Below are 6,274 nucleotides of genomic sequence, written 5' to 3' on the forward strand. Positions count from 1 at the left end.
TGAAACTAGTGAGTTTTGGGTGCTTGCAGGATAATGGGTGTGTGCCAGGATTTCCCCTGGAGCCAGTTAGGGTTGTGAGGGAGGATGTGCACTGAAATCCTCCCAAAGGAAGTCTCTGTGTTACTGTATTCTTCACTCCTTCTACGGTTACCTTCTCTGGTTAGTGAGCCAGGCTGGCTGTGGAGCACACCTAGGGCATGCCAGCACGGAACCCCACCTTCTCTCTGAGGCTGAAGCCATCAAACCAAATGGGAATCCCTGTAGTGACTGAGAAGGGATAGAAAAGCTTAAAAATGGCTCCTCCCTGCCTGTATAGCATGTTGTCCTTTTCCACAGGCTCTAGCATAGCTGAGGGACTCAGCTGTGTCCTTCAGCACAGCTGTTGGAGCTGCCTGGAATTGGCTGGGTCTGGCATGGGGCCTCTCCTCATAGAGGCTGCCTCCATTTCCAGAACTGTGCTACATAAACCCACTACACCATAACTACCCATTTCTGTAGCTGTTTATTACTTATATTTTTTTTCTTCCACTGTGGAGCAGGGTTAACCTCCACAGTGTTACTCTCTGAGTTCCCATCCATGCTATTATGGGATATACACAGCTGCTGCCCCTCCCTCCAACTCCCATCGCTATCCTGGCTCTCCAAGAACACTCTCTTCATTTTCTTCAATTTTTTGTGTTGCAGCTCTTTATCTAATTGCAGGTGGCATGTGAGCAACCTCCAAATACAGATGGTTTACCCTTCTACTTGAGAAACCTGTGACCCTTTCATGGCACCAACTCACTAGGAATATCTTTTCTGCATGGGTCTGGATTGTTCCTCCCTCAATTTTTTGAGAAGTGGAAGGGAAAATGCACTCCAAATAACAAATAAGTAAAACAAATAATAATAAAACAAAGCAATCAGTGGTTGAGACAAAGGGAAAAGGCAATAGAAGATGGACAGGTAAAGAAAAGGACTTCAAATGAGAAGACATTTGAAGGAATGAAGAGTAGCATGGCATCAGGCGAGGACTAGCTGTGAACAGCAAATGGTAAGGGGAATTTAACACCAAGCCCTGCACACAGTGCAGTAACCTCTCCAGCATTATAAGGGAATTCTGCTTAAGATATTGTTACTGGCAGATCTGGTAGACCCTGCTGTAGCACTGATCTGAAACCCAGTATCTCCATTAAAAGGCAGGGCAATTCATATATGGAATCTCTTTTTTTCCTTTGATAGGAACCAATTTCACATATGGCACAAGGTTTCAGAGTGGAACTAATACACAATAAATGGAGATGACCAAAGAATGCACTCACAACCATACCACTGATTCAAACCAAACCGATAAAGTAGAAAATTATAGATTAGTCTCTGTTTTTTTGAACTGAGTTGTGTAAGGGTAAAATAAATTAAACAGAAAAGGCCTTCTTTGCCTAAATATCTAATTTATACCACTTCACGAGTGACACGAGTGATTTCACATTTCTATTGTTTTTTTTTCTGTGGAGAATCAGCACAGATTTATTGCTTTGAACTAAAGCTGTTAGTCCTACCAAATGAAGAAAACTGAACAATCTTTGGGACAAATAAACACTATTATTTTATTACATATGAAATAATTATATATAATATATATATCATATATATTAGAGCACAGTTAAGCAATATATTTGTATGTTATTTATTATATTGTTATGACAAGTGGAGTAATAACTAAAAGTGGATCAATTAACTTCATCTTAAATGAAGCACAAAGCTTAAACACAATCTGTTGATGATACTTTGATCTGAGAGGTGGTAAAGTATTTCTAACTCCTTTTGTTGTATTTAAGGTTAAGGATATTTTTGGGAAAAGCTGAGAAAGTAACTTACTGGCATTATTCTTGTAACTGTTTTCCTCTTGCGATGAATTGATTTGTTTTGATATCCTGGAAGCTACCATAGGCAATGGATCTATTAATTGGTTGGATGGTTCACTCTAACTTTTCCTGCAGTCTGAGAATGGCACAGGTTGGGAGGTTTTTTAATGCCATGTGTAGTCTGGTTTTGAATATCTAAAGGGAGGGACCACACCCTTTCTGAGAGATCTGTTCTAGTGCTTAACTGCCCTCACAATAAAGAAGTATTTTCTCATGTTAAAATGCCTGTAATGCTATTATTTTGGAAGGGAAAAGTTATGCTTTAATGTAACTTCATGCTTTAATATTATTTTATTAATAATCTATACATTTTTTATAGCTGTTCTCTAAAGACAATAGGCTGTCTGAAAGTCAATGTAGGATTAGAGCAGTGTTGAATATAAAGCTTTTTAAAGAAATAATTCATTCAGGAAAATGGTACCTAAATTCTATATCTGAAATTACATTACTAAAGCTAAAAATACTGAAGGGGACAAGATTCGCATTTTGTTTATTTGATACTTCTCAGTCAACTTTTGAGTGAAGAAACTATGACAGAAATAGGCTGAGGCTTGATACTTGAAGGTATTCATATGCTGTAAGCCGATTTATGTGCCTACTGTGTCATCACTTGAAGCACAATATCTTGCAGGCCATTGTTAGTCTTGCCTGAAAGACTTGCCCGATATCATAAAGGAAATGGCAAAATATTGATGGCTGCCCCAGCAGTACCCAACTGTGGATCAGCAGCTTACATCTAACCATTTTACACACAAACACATTTTAATCACCTTTAAATGCTAAGATAAACTTCCTCTGTTCTCATTGCTCACCTTCAGTAGGAATGCTTAACATAGTACAAGCTAGGAAGAGCATTTAATGTCTTTAGTCTCAGTTTAACACTATCCCAGATCTTATGAACTCCGACTTCAGAAAGAAAAATCTAAAAGAAGGTGCATTTTAAAATAGTTGTGTCTGAGTAAATGGGGCCATCATGTGGCAAATTAAAGACACAGCTACAGAGAGAAAAAATGTTTAATAGTTTTGATCACAGTTGGGAAAACACCTTCCTTCATGAACACAAAGGAGGCTAGTGTGAAAGTTCAGACACAGAAATTCCTCCTTTCCTTCTTTCCTTTTTTCATAAGGAATTCTAGAGAAAATTTCAATTATCTTTTAGAAATTCCTTATTGATGAGAGATTCTTGGATGGAAAGCACATGCATTTTTCCTAACAATTCTCATAAATAAGAATGAGAGAAGGTATAATTACATCTTCAAAAGAAAAATAATAAAAGTCTTCAAATGAAAACCAAGTGAGCAATTAAGTTTCTGATAATTTATCAAACTGCTGAGGAAACTCAAGAAATGAAATTATAAACATCTGCAAAACTAAATTGTTGTATGCTTTATTGAATCGACCTTTACAAAGATAAACCTTAAAATACTAGAATCCTGAACTACAATCCTCAAATAGAAATTACATGGAGAGTAAAGTCTGAGTTGTTTATAATTTGGTAAATATGTTAGTAACTTTCATCTTTATTTACTCTTCTTTTACACTGAAGAATAGACATGCACATAGAGATAAATGATCTGTAGGTCTACCCAACAGAACCTCTGAGTTTGTGTTTGGAGAAACTTGTCAAAGTTCCATTGTGCGTTCTTCTATCAGTGCCTTGGTAAGTGCCCAAAATTTTGTTTGTTTTTTTTGAACAGTATGAAAATGATGTGTTCTTACATATCTTACATCACTATGAAGTATATGAATGTCAAGGAATGACATAGGGTACAACAAATACAAAACAGATGTTGTAAAAGATGTCATATATGTACAAGCAAAGGTGAGAAAAAGATCATATTGGAGAAAGTCAAGAGAAAAAATCATGTTGTTTTTGACCAAACTAGCCACTAGCAGTAAAGAGAGAGCAGATAAAGCTGACCTGTTAGTCTTCTCACACCTCTCAGTTCTGCCTTGAGTTGATCTTTTAAATATTTGCTGTTAACAAAACTGACTTAATTATGGGCATTTGAAAAGTAGGAGAGAACAAGAAGAAACTCTGTCAGACAGATCTCTATTCCTTCTCCCTCAGCATTGCTTCATTTTATCATCTTATATATTCTGTACTTAGTTTTCTTTATTCATAGATCACACATTAATCTTGTTGTTCAGTTGTCCTGTTTTCATTAGTAGTTTATCGGAGAACCAATTTAGTCACATGGAAATAAAACTTTCCTTTTGTTTGAGGCAAGAACCATGAACTTAAAACAACCCTTTGCTGTATTCAAAGATTTGTTAACATATTTGTCTCCATTATTAAGCAAATGAATGATAATATAATTTCTACCTATGAACGCATGAAGTGAATCTATGAAGAAACAGATTAGATGCACCTTGTATGTGGACAGAGAGTCTTTGCTTTTAAGTTACCTAAAATATCAATTACCTTAAATATTTGGGCATTTTAAAGCACCCCACACATTTTCTAGCATTTTTGTAAGAAATGTCTCTATCTTTGGAGAATACAAAGCTACAATCAAGGTTAACAGATTTTTTTAATGAAATATAATGTAGTCCAGGATGTAAGAAACCTATTTTAATGCCCTAGTCATTCAACATATGACTCATTTTCTCTAAGCTATGGCATTGACAACGTAGGTAGTCATGGTAATCAACTTCATATCCTTCTATGAAGAGAAAAGATTTTAGTTTATTGCTAATCTGACTTGCTAGTGACAGTGATTCTAGAATGGAATGAAGCCCCGGGCTTCATTGATCAGACCTTTGTTAAACATGCAGAAGGGAAGCTTGCTTAGAGAAATAAGATCAGGCATAAGCATTTACTTTTAGTTGTTTGCAGTCCTATCCCAGCAGTAGTATTAGAGCTCTACCTCCTTAGCTAACAGTGTCCAGTTCACAGATGGAATGAAACAAACATAGGAATGAGCATGCGAAGACAAAAGGAAGTATGCTCACTCTACAGTATAGGGACTTATAAACAGTTGTACTTGTGTGATCTTTTTCTTACTGTTCTCTGCTGTTGATATCTCTACAGTCCATGCAATTCATTGCAAATTATTTGAAGTGGATGCTCATTCTATTTCTCACTTTCTGATTTTGGTTTGCTGCATTAGAATAACTACAATAAAAGAAACCATCTTGCATTAGAAATATCTAATGAATGAGGAATTAAACAGGAATTAAATAATTCTAGACTGTGTAAAAAAAAAAAGCCTGGCCACTTGCCAATAGCAGTTATTTAGACCATCTTTTTGTACATTTTGATGTGGATTTTTCTGTACAAGAACTACTAGAGTCAGCAATATTCATGGGCAGTGTGGCATGTTTTTCCCCTACTGAAAGTTGTCTTCCTTTCAGTGACAAAATCTGCACGTTAGATTGCATTTTCAGGGAGAGGAATAGGAGGATGTTTTATAAATGTAGACTACAGGTCTTGAGGAAAAGATTGGCTATATGTCTATTTGTACTTTGAATAATCACAAGGAATACTCATTAACAAATCTTTCAAGATCTATGGAATTTTGCAGATATAAATGTTCTGTTAGACAAGTATAGTAGCAAGAAAGAGATGAGCATGTTAAAAGGATTTACTTTTAAGGAAAGGGAATAGTTTCCATTAAAGCTAGATTGACTGGGAGTCAACATCAGGATCATTGATCCCAACATGGGATAGCTAGGGAAGAAATATCTGATGAAGAGAGTGGCAGAGATCCATAACTGTTAGGTACACAAGGATCCATAACTGTTTTACAGTCATTGTTTGAAGTTGAGACAGTCCATGATCTTTGGAACTGGTGAATGATGCTCCTTCAGAGTTTTATGAGGAGAGAACACTGGATATTATTGGTGTTCTTTCTTTATCTCAGAAATGAGAGAAGGGCTTGTTAGTAAGGTATTTATTGCATGAAGAACAGCAAATTGCCATTGTTGGGGCAGGTATGCTGGTCAGTGTTGGGCAGTAGGATGTTAGTATTCAACATACTGACAAGAATTTGCAGTTGGAAAAAACTTGTGTACCTAAGACACCTTTTTCTTTTGAAAAAGTGCTCCTTGGAGGATTAGCAGGAGGCCCATCATCAGGAGACCCATCAGACTGGTGAACTTAAATGTTTCTTTCTTGTTTTTCCCACAGTCAACAGCATATGCTTTGAAAGTCATTAGGATTGCTGAGGAGATATCAATGCTTAAAACCCTCTGAGAGCTTGTTCCAAACATAATGGAGTAAGAGGCAGAAATCTGACATAAGAATTCCAAGTATCTTCTTCCAGAAGGGTAATTTGTGTACATATGTAAATATTCAGCACAAGACATGGAAGAAGGGCATCTTACTCCATAAGAAGACAATGAATGTATATCATCAAGTGTCTTTG

Source organism: Meleagris gallopavo, chromosome 6, assembly GCF_000146605.3.
Source record: "Meleagris gallopavo isolate NT-WF06-2002-E0010 breed Aviagen turkey brand Nicholas breeding stock chromosome 6, Turkey_5.1, whole genome shotgun sequence".
Classification (NCBI taxonomy): Eukaryota; Metazoa; Chordata; class Aves; order Galliformes; family Phasianidae; genus Meleagris; species Meleagris gallopavo.